This window comes from Ornithodoros turicata, chromosome 1 (assembly GCF_037126465.1).
Source record: "Ornithodoros turicata isolate Travis chromosome 1, ASM3712646v1, whole genome shotgun sequence".
In the NCBI taxonomy this organism is placed as follows: Eukaryota; Metazoa; Arthropoda; class Arachnida; order Ixodida; family Argasidae; genus Ornithodoros; species Ornithodoros turicata.
In genome coordinates this window covers 60,798,819-60,813,998 of record NC_088201.1, presented here as the reverse complement: position 1 = coordinate 60,813,998, position 15,180 = coordinate 60,798,819, and the positions used below count along the sequence as shown (strand labels likewise).

Here is a 15,180-nt window from a genome sequence, read left to right as displayed (position 1 = left end):
GGTTATGAACACAGTTCAACTGAATGACACTGATGAAAATTATCTTACTCACTCCTCACATATACAATAGAGACTTGAGTATAACCTACAAATACATCTATGCCCACAGGTTACTTAACCCTCCAGGAACAAACTAGCAATTATAATTTAATGTGACAGCAAAGAAAAAGCAATGAGAAAAGCCGGCGCACTGATGGGAAAGCATCCCTAATAGCATGTATGACGCAGATCGAGATCCAGTGGAGTACTTTCTATTGTATTTTCTCGGAGCACACCATATCCTTCTTGTGAATGGAAGACAGGTGGTATAACGGAATTTCCTGCAGAAATAAGGGTTTTCCGTCCAGTTTACCGTTCAAGTAGCGCGTAAAGACCACACGGCGCTGCCGTGTATGTTGCCATGCTCTTCGATTTCTCGGATGTATGTAAAAGACACTTGCAGTACTTCGTTGCCAAAGCAGAGTATTTCGAGATGTTCGTTAGTTCTGATACAATTGTCTGTCTACCTTCCACACGCATTCTCTACCTCTCGGTAGCAAAAACCGTAGTATCCATCCGTAGTATCTGTCGGTTTGCATTTCACACATGAACACCTGCACGACGAAAAAACAGCGCTTGTTTCGGCTTACACAAGTGCTTCTCCCTGATACATGGAAATTTCACAAAGCAGTCCATGTTCACGGCACGGTGAGCTACTGCTGAGGACGAATGTGACTCCAGCTAATCTCTGGACGAGGAATCTTCTGCTGCGAAGAACACACTTTCCACCACGCTAACGCACGAACAACAGTTCTGAGTGAGCGACAGTTCTCTAATGCAGAATTCCAGCGCACTCATGTTCAAGAGGCTCAACATTCTCGACGTATAAGGTGGTCACAAATGCCCACTGCCATTTTCGTTTTCGCCGGATTAGCGCCCGGAAGTGCGCGTAATACATGCGTCCTCGACAGATGGCGCGGGGTTATGCAATTGTTGACAGACTGCTCGGTTTCCTACTAGGTCCCTGGACATGCAATTATGGAAAATTCAATTACAGAAAAACTACAGCGATCTCAGCGGAGTTATTTGATATTTGAACTTTTGAAGGTTCAAGCTTTTCGCTGAACATAAAGTTTCGATAGGTTTATATTCACTTTTCGGTCCCTTTAACAATGCCCAGACCAGATACAGCGTTTTCGGCCGGGAGCTTCTCGCAATATATGTAGCAGTCCACCACTTCCGTCACTTCCTCGAGGGCCGGACCTTTCATATCTGAACGGACCACAAGCCCCTTGCATTTGTGGGTGCGTTCAAAAACCTACTCGAGTCAACTCGGGAGTAGCTCTCTACCCGAAGCGCCGTTCCAAAACCGGGTTGAGTAACTCGATGACGTCACTACCTGCGTTCCAAAACAAGGTGGAGTAACCTGAGAGTTAACTCGATTCAACTTTCCTCGGAAGACCGGTCAGGGAAGGTTCGCTCGGATAATGACGTCATGCTTTTGTCGTCTGCTCTTTCCCGCGAAACCGCGGTATCGAAACCAGCTGAACGTTTGGTTGTAGAAAAGCCTCTACCTCCACGACGGGTTATCAATACATAACTGGACACCGAAATGGTAACACTCTTCCGATGCGGATTGTGCGACATGGCTTCTGAGGACCACGCGAACGTCCAAAGACACATGAGCCGGATACATTTCCCAGGATAAAGTGTGCAAAGGACAAAGTGTGCTGGTGTGCCTTTCTATTTTGTCTTCATGTACGTCGCTTTTCCATTATCTATTTAGCATATGTTCACCAACAGCTGCCCTGCAATATTTGTTTCACTGCCTTGTAGCCACGTGGTCCTTGTAAAGGCACAGCTCTATGTGAAACGTACAAAACTATATTAGGAGCAAGGGCTATTACTGACCAGCATTACTATTATTACTACTTTTGTGTGCGTGTCCGAAATGGGATTTTAAATGGAATATTACCTTTTTCCTTCGCCTTCACAGTTGTCAGGTGGTTTGTCGGTACGGTCGTGTGAATAGGTTTCAGATAAAGTATGTACCATAGGCGCAGGCTAGATGTTGGATAAATGCCTGAGTGGAACTTGGATAAATTCTGAGCTGTGGAAGGAAGGGACAACACGACATTACTCTGTCACGAATTTCCCGTCTTTTCGCTCAATCTCAGACTTCGGTGAATGAAACAGGATGCTTTTGCGCGCTTCGCGATACGTGTACTATCAGAACCGCTTCATCGCGCTCTGATTACGTGTTTTGTTTCAGCCGTTTAGCTCACATTCGATTCCGACGCCGCGGACATTTCCGTTACCCTAATCACGCCCGCACCACTACCTCAGTTCCAGGATTCCAGCCAGCAGCTTTCACCTTTTGTATTGTTCATCTTCTGTCGTCATGATGTTAACATTTTTCTTTTTTTATTTCTTTTGACTACCAAATGCAACGGGATGAATCCACTTCATGCATTTGGGGCAGCTAATGGTACGTGAAGTCTTCCATCCCACAAAAGATTAACAAATAAATGACGACAATGTCATCTGCTTTCCCCTTTCATTCTCCGATAGAGGGGCTTAAGAATTATTCTGCAGTATCTTGAAGAAATACTACCAGACAAGCAATCTCTGTAAAATAAATCTGTCGCGCGCGAGATGACAGCGATGATGACATGTCCTCCATCTTAACTCGGTCGGAGTCCCGCATGCGTTCCCAAAGCTACTCGACCGGGCGCGTACTCTGTGGTCACATGGTACAACTCGGTCATGTGACCTACTCGACTCGAGGGTTTGTTTTGGAACGCACCCTGTGTTCCGGAACAACCGAAATGACTATCTGCCACGAGAAACTCGACACTTCGCCTACATTTCGGAGTTCACAACCGATATCCGACATGTCCATGGTGTCGATAACAGCGCCGCGGATGCTTTATCTAGAATCGATAACATCACCGCGCCTTGCCCGATAAGCCTTGAGGACATCGCCGCAGCCCAACTGGATGATTTCGAGGTTCGCGAGCTCCAAGCTGCCCCTCAGATCTCGCTTGCTCTTCGTCTTGTCCCCATACCGTCGACGACGATGTCTGTGCTTTGTGACACAACCACAGGCACAAACCGTCCATTTATTCCTGTCGCACTCCGCAGGAAGATCTTCGACGCTGCCCATAATCTGGCCCACCCCGGTGTCCGCGCTTCTCAGAAGCTTCTCACGGCACGATACGTTTGGCCAGGCATCCATAAAGACGTACAGCGATGGGTGAGAACTTGCGTCTCCTGCCAGCGCTCGAAAGTTGGGCGGCACACGAAAACCCAGCTGCACACCTTCTTCCCGCCGCGAGCCCGATTCGACCACGTCCATGTCGATATAGTCGGCCCACTACCCACATCCCACGGTTACAAGTACATCCTGACTTGTGTGGATCGGTATACAAGGTGGCCCGAAGCTGTTCCCTTAGCAGATATCTTAGCCCAAACCGTCGCCGAAGCCTTCGTGACCACATGGGTAGCACGGTTCGGCTGTTCATCCACTGTCACAACGGACCGGGGTCCACAGTTCCGTTGTGCCCTCTTCTCAGCCCTCACCAGCCTCCTCGGAGCGCACCATATCCAGACAACCGCCTACCACCCAGCGGCGAATGGTTTGGTTGAGCGCCTGCACCGCCAGTTGAAAGTAACCCTCACTGCGCAACCCTCCCGATTACGCTGGGCCCAACATCTTCCTTTTGCCCTGCTCGGCATGCGAGTCGCTGTCAAGCAGGATCTCCGGTGCGCACCAGCCGAGCTCGTCTATGGTTCCCCTCTGTGCCTTCCTGGAGACTTCCTCACACCAAGCGCCGATCAACCGCATCCGTCTCCCAGTGACTACGTTCGGGACCTAAAGGAGTTATTCCGACACGTCACTCCCGTCCCCACCTCACATGCCCACACGCCGCACAGTCTTCGTTAGCCAGGACCTAAGCACGGCGACGCATGTTTTCGTCAGAAACGACCATGCGAAGCCCTCGCTGACGCCGTCTTACTCCGGTCCCTATCCCGTCCTATCCCGGACACCCAAGACTGTGCGTATCGAGATCAACGGCAAGTCGGACACCGTCGCCCTCGATCGAGTCAAGCCCGCCTACATAGCATCCTGCCTCCCGTCGTCCACTTCCCTTACCCTCGACAGCTCATCTCCACATCAGGGCACACCAACCAAACGTGTCACTTGGGCTTTAGATACGTCGACCGTTCATTTAAGTACGGTCTGGGGGGGAGCTCTGTAGCGCCCTTGGTGGCCAGGCTAGAAAGGAAGGACGAAGAATAAATGAGCGCGCCCCAGTTGATTCCTGGCAGCCGCTCAGCACGGACCCTTGTTCCGTCCCGCTAGTTCTACAATTGACAACAAACATTGATTGACAACGACAATTCAATGTCTCAATATGAACTCAATAGATCAGACGTATAGTTTGCCCGCCTCCGAAACAGTGTTGCAAGTAAAGCGCAAGTAAAAGATTGCGAAGAACAACAACACTTGAGGTTTATAAGCTTCAGGTGTTTAGTAGAATTTCAAGAAAGTGTGAATTCGCACTGGCGACATCCCTCGCTAAGTGGAGCTGTGTAATATGAAATCTGCAAAGCAGTGCGGACTCATCGTGTTGTTGTCGTGAGCGCGATGCGTGCATGCTCAGGTAGAGCAGAGGGCATTCGCGTCTAAAGGTGAAACAGAAGAGCCCTGGATCGTTTCTGGAACCGGTTCGGAACATTTTTCTTTAGTTCCGGTTCCGGTTCAGTTCCGGGCCAGTGAAAATATAGCGGTTCAGTTCCGGTTCGGGTTCGTGAAAAAATTCCGGTTCAGCTCCGGTTTTCGGTTCGGTTTCGGTTCGACACCCTGCTCCCACGCTTACCATGCATGAATGCTGTGTACACTGTGAACTTTTTCACACCTTTAAAGGTGTGCGCCATGCACATTAAATCTGGTTGCCTAGCATTTTACTTCAGGATGATAGTTTACAAAACTCAGAAAGCATTACAAAAGATCAGGTGACAGCGCAAGTATAGACCTCTCCCTGTTTGTAAACAAATGACGTCATAGTGTTCGACAGCGCCATCAATTTGGTAGAGTTGAACTACCCTCGAAGCTAGGGGGCGAAGAAGGTCGCGCCCGAAAGCCACGGTCTTGAGGGGATTACGATGGTTCCTGAAAGGGATGCGGCCTTCAGTCCTACTTTTCTTTCAACAGGAGGCAGCGAACAAGTGCCCATTCGTGGAACCCAGCCCTCCCCTTCCGATTTGTTTCGGTTTCAGTCTGTCTACTAACGTCATGATGACGTTTCTCGGGTAGAGGGCGATTGCTTTCATTATGTCTTGGATATCGTAGATACATGCTAATGCATATGCATCGCTACGGATCATCGAGCACGTAAGTGTCTACCATACTCTTAAACAATGTTGAGATTTTGAAAAAGTGAATTTTTGGAGAACAGACAACATACGAGGAGAAACAGCTCGTGCTAAACCGTACTCCATTATGAAATTAGCAAAATTACACCGAAAAGGGCGTGCGCCATGCACAATATTACACCTTTAAAGGTGTGAAGACGGGTATAGTGTACCTATTTCACCAACTTTTTTTTACCCTCCTCTGATACGTATTTACTCAACTTCAAAATGTAGCGTGTCGCTGAGCGTTTTGCTACACTTTTGTGAGTGCATCGCGAGCTGTGCACGGGAGTCAAGATGGCGGAAATCCGTAGCAGACGACGCGGTTGCCTTCACCCTATGCAGAGGGAGCTAGTATTCAGACACCCTAGTTCAATGGTCATTGGTTTTAATCATCATTGAATACTGTCCGTGTGACAGGGACATTACGAGTGTGTAGAAGATGTTGGAACGCTTACGGGGCGCACTGTGGACCCCCATGCTGTTCAGAATGCATCTAGCTTGAACACGGAACGAAGTGTCTGGAAGGGGCTGATCTCTGCGTCAACTGTACCGACGATAATCTGTCTTATTCTTTTTATCTCAAAAGTAGAAAGTAAAAAGAAATATAGCGCATTAATTAATTTAAGTTAAAATTCCCGGAGAGGGCATTGTCATAACGGATGGAGAAACTCGCCACTTGATTTGTGACCCACTACCCCAGTACCGACGGGACTGTATGAGATTAAAATGACAATGAGGTGACGATGGATGAGAGATGCGTAGTAAGGTTGCATCAGCATCTTCGGTGATACGTAAAGGCCAAAAAACGTAAGCACGAAAAGTCACAACGTGCCTATTAGCTGGGTGTCTTCGAGGAAACGTTGGGGTGTTTTCAAAGCAGCCGTTTAGTGATGTCACGGCTGAGGACCCGTAATTTTCACGATGTCAAAGAGTCTGACGATCAGACGTGCCTACTCGCTTCTTGGTCCCTGCGACTGTCGGCGTACCTGGGGCCCCCGTGGAGTATGGCCTCTGTGTCCTCTACGACTTCAGACTCGCCGTAGTTGGGAGGAGAAGACTTGGCGAATGTGTAGAGTTATCGACCGAAAGGAAACAAGGAAGTCGTATTACACAGTGGTAGCGTAATTTTGAGGATATGGTCATGGCGCGATGAAATACAGTCGGCAGGAGCAAAAACCTTTCTCGGCTCCAGATTGGCTGTAATGACTGTTCCTTGGCCACTCTCCTTGGCCCCGTCCTGCATCACAATCAGTGAGCTGTCACTGCCGCTCTCCTCCGTTTTGTCACAGCCTGAAGACTCGTGAACTGCATGTGACTTTGTCACGTTGTTATAGTGTCTTTTTTTCCTTCTTTCTTTCCTTTTTGTTGCCTCTTTTCCGTTGTTTTCGTTCTTCGTTTTCCTTTAGAATAGCAAGCCGGCTCATTTCCTGGCTAATCTTTCCTTTATTTTTTTAACTAGACATTCCCCCCCACATCCCGGTTTCTCGGCTAGCATGTGTGACTGGCATGTGTAGCATGTGGCGTGATGCGAAGCGTCTGGAAGAAAGCAGTGCAATACCAAGGCCACCATTTGGCTTGGAGGTGCGTCTGTGACGGGAATAATAAACCTCTACCCGAAAAACGTCATCATGACGTTGGTAGACAGCCTGAAACTGAAACAGATAGGAAGGGGAGAGCTGGGTTCCACGAACGGGCACTTGTTCGCTGCCTCCTATTGAAAGAAAAGTAGGACCGAAGGTTGCTTCCCTTTCAGGGATCATCGTAATCCCCTCATGTCCGTTTTTTTCGGGCGCGACCTTCTTCGCCCCATAGCTTCGAGCATAGTTCAACTCTACCAAACCGGAGGCGCTGTCGAACACTATGACGTCATTTGTTTACAAACAAGGAGAGGTCTATTGGATGCAATGAAGCGTATACGGCCTTGTTTTGTACAGTCTCTAATTAAAAAAAAACTCGATGTGTGTGTCATATTGCAGAGGCATATTTACGTTTCGGTCGTGCGAGTGTTAACTAAAAGGCATTTAATATGAGGTGGTGCAAGAGCAAGTCATCGCCGAAGGTAAGTCCTGTAAGTCAAGAGTCCTGTTTGTGTCCGAAGCGATGTTTTGAATGTGAAGTGACCATGTAGTTCAAGGTATTTGCCACATACGTGTCTGCAATCTTCAGTCATTGGTTCAAAAGCCCGTATTGGGTTTTGTCGCCTTCGAAGGGCTGTATGGCGAAGGGGCAATATTCGTGAGTTTTAGTATATCGTACGCTATCGCTTTGGCGTACGCAAGGTATAGCGTTGGTGGTTCTGCGCACGCGCAAGAGACGAGCAGAGCTTTGCGGATTGCGCAGAACCACCACGCTATTCCTTACGTACAAAAAGGCCGACAGCGTACGTTATACAAAAACTCATTATTGTGTCGGAAGGTGGGCCGTATGCCACAGGATTCTATTAGTCAGGAGAAATAATCTTGCAACAGCCGGAGGTTTCAGATGGGATAGACCACGAGCTTCGATTTCGGACAAGTGTGGCGCAAGCAGTACGAGAAAATGCTCTAGAGATTGTGGTTCATCGAGGAAGTAGCATGAAGGAAGGTTGGATATATTAGGCGAAATATTGTCGAAACGTACGGGTCATCTAGCGGCATTAAGTCATATTTACCATTTACTGCATCAGTATAAACATTGTCCAGGTCATTTTGAAACACGTCGCGGTCGGTAGTGGATAATATCTGCCGATAGATCGCACAGCAATCCGCAAAAAGTCGTACAGTACAGGTGTAGGGCGAATAAAACGTCGTGAATAGGGAGTTCTAGTACTGCATACGCCAGCATACGCAAAGGCGTTGCGTACGCAAGGGTAAACAGTGCTGCTAACACTGCTCATGCGTCGAACGCGATGTAAGTTTTCTGCCTAGTGTGCGTACGCTATTTCTTGAATTTAGCGTACATATACACAGGGCCGCTTACGTTCTATTCCCGTGGGATACGAGACAGCTCACGCGCAAAGAAAGACACGACACCAATGGCGTTGGACTGGGCGGATTGTTTTGGACGCGCTCGGCTTGCTTGCGTTCTTGAAAGTAGACTGCTATTGTACATGTGGTGCCACAATGGTGCTCTGCGCCGTACTAGAACTGTGAGTGCGCCACGTAAGCCCATTGCCAACGGTTTTGTAAAAAAAAGACAAAAAAAACACAAAAAAAAACACCAATACAATTACGATTTGCAGGATTTGATGATGTTTAGCCAAGAGACCACCCTGGGGAACAGCGTCAAAAGTTACGTAATCCAAAATGATAGCATGTGTACGACACATAGAATCGAGACAACTTTGAGTATTGTGTACGAACTCAAGCAATTGTGTGTCTTTTCCTGAATCCATGTCGAAATTTTGAAACGAAATTGATAGACTGATGTTTAACGACATGCGAATATGTAATGCGTTTCATGAGCTTGCAGGGAATGCTGGTGAGCGAGGTCGGTCTGTATATATAGTTTGAGGCAACCGTCTCGTCGCCACTTTGAAAGATGGGGATCACCTTAGCAACGCGCGAGTCATCGGGAACGTCGCCAGTTGGCAGAGACTGGTTCACAGTGAGAGAAAGGATCTGGCTAGTTATAGATTTAGTAGTTTCAGCACCGTTTTGCATAAATGTTGCTCAGGTCAGGTGATGAACATAACGTCAGACACACTATGAGCAACATCGGCAGGTTCACTGAAGATATTGGGCATTATTAGGTCATTCGAGGTATCAGAGGAAGGAAAGTTTGAAACACTTCCAGCAAAATAATGGTTACTGGAAGGTCAGGATCTCCTATTTTTCTTTTTCGTTCTCACAAATCCTCCGCAGAGAGAGTTAAAGAAAAACTAAAAACGGCTACGCGATTCACATAGAGCGAGTCTACCATGTCCTCGAGACCTAACTCCTATTGTTGTGCCCTATCATGGACGTCAGTTCTATGGAGTGCGAAGATGACACGAGCTCGGACGCTCCTCTGGATGCACCAACTCACAATCACAAAGGAAAGCTAAACGGTAGTTTATCGGCGAGCAGTTGATAAAGAGCTCGCGGAAGTTCAGAGGAAACCTCCGAAACAAATCGCATCACAGGCCCAAGAGACGAGACGTGACAAAGCATTTTAGCGGTCGTGTCAGCTTCGTAACACATCTTTTCTTGTCACGCTTTCTTGGGTGTTTCTTGTGTCTGCATAATGACAATTCTGCAACGAAGCTGTCGTGGTCTCTCAACGACCTCTCTAGCTGCTACGACACACTCTTGTTTTTTGGGGCACATTCGAGCAGTGTTCAATAATTTATCTATACGAAAGACTCGCCTTATCAATTTTTTTTTTCATATGTCAGTATAATCTCCTACTTTTCTTTTATCAAGTCAATTCTCACGGAAGAAAAAGTTCTCGTTTTTCGTCAAACCAGGTGCTCGCCGCTTCCTTCACTTCATCATTAACAAAAGCGCATTCCCCTCACGAATTTTTTAAGATATCGAAATTAGTAAGAATCCGAGGGAGCTAGGTCGCTCTTCGGTACTTCACTGCACAAACTTCAAAGAACTTTCGTCGACTGAACGCCTTCCGAGGAGATCGTGTATAGATGCAACACGGGCGTCTCGAGGTTTTGCAATTCTAACTAAAAGAGCCCTCGCTGCAGGAAGCGGATACTGTTCCGAAAATCCGCGTCGAGCGAGCGATAACCGATTGCCTCTTTGTTCATGTGGGAAGCTAGGCCACCATCTTTACACTACTGCCGCGCCACCGTGATGCGTTCCTGCCACAGGGGTGACATAAATACGAAATCTTTGTAACTACCCTCAAGCGTGTGCTTTTTGCAAAACCGCCACCTTGTCCTGGTAGCACGTCATAGAAAACGTCATTTTGAGGTCATGTGACTTCGTTGACATGCCGTTTTGCCGCTTACAGACATATTTCCGTCGTCATAAAGGCAAGAGATGAACGTATTTTGCCAGCGTAAACTATGCGGTGCTTCTTCCGCAGCATGGTAGCCCATTATTCCGTAGTTTAAGTACATCGCATCGGCTCAGGGAGCCTTAACGCGCGGTCGTCATCACAACTTTGAAAGTTGTCTACAGTACGAGGCGTTATGTGCAAAACTGCGCGTTCTACTGCGAGATTGTCGGATAAAAATAATTACCGTGGTCGAAAGACATCCAAAACGACGCGCAGAAAAAAAAAAAAAAACAGCCGCATTGTTTACAAACTGTTTGGCCGCCGATCACGGGTGTCGCCATCTGTAAGGTCACGTGTGCCTTGACGTTTGCTGTGACGTACGACCAGGACCTGACCAGGATGCATTGCATTCGCCCAGCACGCTTTCGTCAAGCGGACGTGTGTCTATCGAGCTACGGAATTTTCTGCAACGATTCTTACGAAAGGCAAGCTTTGCACCTTAATCCATCACACCGAGTCACACCTCGGGCCCCTTTGCTCGGGCTTCGGGCTCGGGTCGCTACAGCAGCAATGGACGGCCAACACTCCCAGCATACAACATCAATAGAGCCGCATGACAGAAGTGCTGCTCATCCTAGGCACTCTGAACCCCCCACAAAACGGCCTCGTGATGAAAATGATGAGTTCGAGACGCAGAATCCCAATCACGAGGACCCGAACCTGGATTCTGACGATACAGTAGTGAACTTTGAAATCGACGACGACCCAACACCGTTCCAGGTGGTTTCATACAAGAAGAACCGTCTCACGGGCATTCCTGTGGTCTTTAAACCAAAAGACCCAGCCCAGTCGTTCTGGGATGTGGACCCCAATACGATTGCAAAAGACATCATGAAAGGAACTCAGGAGAAAATCATTTCTCACAGAATTAACAAAGATGGAAGCTTAGTTATTAATGTCGCAACTGAAGCATCAGCCACAAGCTTGCTCCAAATCGACAAAGTCGCCACAGTCGCAATCGAAACCTTTGTGCCATCATCATATCTTCAGACTATGGGGAGAATATGTAAAGTCCCCATGCAGTACTCCGAAGAGCGACTAAAAGCTTATTTGAGCTCTTACGGCATCATAACCGTGAAGCGAGAAGTCGTATTCATCCGAGCTGACGACGGCACATCTAGCCCTCTGGAGAAAGACAGCGTAATCCTTACGTTCCAACCAGGACAACCCCTTCCAGCGGAAGTAAGGCTGGGTTTCACCAGTTATGCGGTAAATGAATACGTGGCACCCCCAACCCAATGTTTCCGCTGCCAACGTTTTGGACACATTGATCGGCACTGCAGGAATGAAGAACGGTGCAAGATCTGTTTCCGGGCCGCATGATTATAAGGTATGCTCTGCGAGGCGAGAGCCGAAGTGCGCAAATTGCAGTCTCGCACATACAGCAACCTACGGTGCATGCCGAATAGCTAAAGCGGCTGCCGCCGCACAGGTGCAAAGAGTGACTCTGGGTCGCTCTAACACTAGTAAATTGGCACCACCGAACCCAGAATTCGTGAGGGCCGTCGAGCAAGAGGTTCTCCAGCTCGCTACCTCGAAGCCACCAAAGCAAAACTTAACGAAGAAGAAAGTATCAGCAAAGTCCAAGGGATCTAACACATACGCCAATGTAGCTGCCTCTAAATCTCACGTAAGCTTGAAACATCTCGAGGAGTCCTTCCCTGAGCCCTCCGACAGGAAGACCACTTCAGCGTACAATACCAGGTCGAAAGAGTCCTTACATCAGGCTCCTAGACAAACCGCAAAAGATAACTGTAGCAGATCGTCATCAGAAGTACTAGATATCATCGTGCCCTTGCTGTTTGCTGTCTTACGCCTTGAACCTTCACATGACTAAAGCAATTAAGTCTGCTACTATCTTTCAATGGAATTGTAACAGTCTACAGCAGAAAATGGGAGATTTTCGTAACTTCATTTTCCGTCATCGTTTCCCAATATTGGCCTTGAGGGAACCTAGAGTCGATGACGCCTTTAAACTGTCAGGCTACGAGGTGCACTTCTCCCGTCGACCCAATAGTCAGAGTAGAGCCATGTTGTGCGTGAGAAAGGACATACCGTGTGCCCTCATACGGGTGTCGGCAAATGAAAATTGCGAATACGTCACGTGCCGCGTTCGACTCAAGAGCACCTACATTACTGTGACCAGTGCGTATATAGCGTCGAACGTAAGAGTAACAGAGGAACAGGTCAGAGGCCTTCTTGCTGGCGTTCCTGCACCGGTCATTGTCTGCGGGGATATGAACGCCCACAGTGTACTCTGGGGCAGCCAGCACACTGACGCTCGTGGGCGAATATTTGAAAGTGTAGTGACTGACCTTGACCTCACTGTTCTCAACGACGGGTCATCAACGTTTTTCCGCGGCCCGCGTTGCCACAGCTGTATAGATGTCACCCTGTGCTCCACTGAAATTGCTTGGCGTATTGAGTGGGGCACGCATACTGACTCATTGGGGAGGGACCATATGCCTGTGCTCATTGAGCACCGTCCTTCAGGGTCACTGAAAAAACGGCGACGCGTGAATGTAACGGACTGGTCGCGTTATAAATTCCAATCAGCTCGTGGCATCGCCCGCGCAGCTACAGATACAGCTGAAGATTTTGCAGCTGCGGTGAAAAAAACCGCGGAATCTGCATCGAAAGCTATTACGGTTCCCGATACCTACACACGCGTAGATGCGGAATACGAAAGGCTTCGTGTGATTCGACGCAGAGCGGAAAGGAGATTCCGACGATCCGGAAACCCAGACGACTATCGAGAATCATGCCGGTTGCAGCGTATAATACGGCGTCACCTACAAAGATCATCTCGGCAACAGTGGCGGTCTTTCTGTTCCACACTTTCGCCATTCACACCCATGACGCGTGTATGGCAGGTAGTCCGGTCGCTTGGGACTCGCAATCTTACCCTTTCAGGGCTCTGGCTATTCATCACGATACTGATGAGAGGTCTACCGCAAGTGAATTTTGCAAACTGTTTACTAGGCCATCTGTATCATCCACGACAACTGCATATCATGTATCAGTGGGAAATGCCAAACGGAGTACTGTGTTGACCGATAACGCGCGGTGTGCGGCCCTGGATGATGATTTCAGCCTAGCAGAACTTGACGCCGCTTCAAGTTCAAGAAGATGCAAATCGTCGCCAGGTCCCGACGGCGTTACCTACAAGCATATAGGCAGCTTACACATCAACGCTCAGAAGACTTTATTAAGTCTAATCAATAAGAGCTGGAATGAGGGCAAACTTCCTGCGATATGGAAAATCTCCAGAGTAGTGCCCTTGCTGAAACCGGGGAAATCTCCCAGGGATATGGCATCCTTCAGGCCAATCATCTTGTCGAGCTGCGTGTGCAAGGTAATGGAAAAGATGGTGTTAAGTCGAGTGGAATGGGTCATCGAGACACAAAAGCTGCTTCCAGAATGCATGTCTGGTTTCCGTAAGGGCAGGTGCACTATGGACAGCGTACTAGGCCTGGTAACCTTCGTAGAACATGAACGCGCGCAAGGTCGCACGACAGCGGCAGCATTTTTAGACGTCAAAAGGGCGTACGACACGGTCAGTTACAGCCACGTCCTATATGATCTGTATAGCCTAGGAATACAAGGTCGGTCTCTACGGTGGATCGCAGACTACCTTGAAGGGAGGTCAGTGTATGTGCAAACCGAAGACGGGAATAGTGACAGTCATGGCCTCACAAGCGGGGTGCCACAGGGCGGCGTGTTGAGTCCCCTGCTGTTCAACGTGGTCATGGCGAACCTACCGCAACGGTTGCCGAAGAACGTGCACATTAGTATGTACGCCGACGACATCTGTATATGGTGCTCTGGTGTGCAGATGCCCGCATTGCGGCAGCGCCTTCAAAATGCCTTAGATTGTACGGTCTCCTTCTTAACGGAGAGGGACATGGACATATCAGTCGAGAAAACCGTATTTCTTCCCTTCAGTCGAAAGAAAATGAAGACTTTTCAACTGAAGCTTGACGGCCAGCCAATAAGGAGAGTGTCTCATCACCGGTTCTTGGGAGTAATAATCGACTCGGAGCTCTCGTGGGCTGCGCACATTAAACATCTCAAGGAAAGAACTGACACACGTATCAACATCCTACGGCGCATCAGCGGCTCCCGCTGGGGAATGTCGACTGCGTCTCTTCTCGCCATACATAAAGCACTCATTCGACAGATGATGGCCTACCATTTGCCCGTACTGCATGGAATAAGCGACACGTCAGAGAGGACACTGCAAAGTGTATTATCGAAAAGCTTAAAAGTCTGCCTCGGTGTACCTTGTGCAACTTCAAATGTCCTAACCACAGTAGAAGCCAGAGAACTTCCATTAGATGTACTGAGGACGCAGGAAACAGTGCGACACTACGTTCGTCTCTGCACGCGGCATCACAAACATCCCCTTGCAAGGAAGGTGGCACGTCGAAATTCGCAATTCATCAACGTGATCGCTCCATATCGCAGTGCTTTACCAAAAGCACAGTTGACATTAACGGTGGTCGATCCTCCGTGGACACTGCAACTTCCTCGTATCGCGCTGACTGTTCCTGGTGTATATCACCAAAAGGCTTCACTACCATCTCCAGTGTTGAAACAGTACTGCCTGACTCTGATGGAGAGCCATCGTGCTAGGACCGCAATTTTCACAGACGGGTCGACGTCAACGTCTGGGTCTTCATCAGCGTTTGTTGTGCCACAGCATAGTAGAGAAGGAATGGCAAGGCTTTCCCACAGAACATCGTCGACAGCAGCGGAATTGGTAGCAATGCAGCTTGCAATGCAGTATGTGGCCGCACGCCAGGA

At 48.5% G+C, this 15,180-nt stretch overlaps 1 protein-coding gene across 1 annotated transcript in view; it reads left to right on the top strand.

The window, feature by feature from the left end:
* LOC135378282 (atrial natriuretic peptide receptor 2-like) overlaps positions 1-15,180 on the top strand; it is a 765,968-nt gene that overhangs the window by 103,522 nt on the left and 647,266 nt on the right. The window lies entirely within an intron of this gene.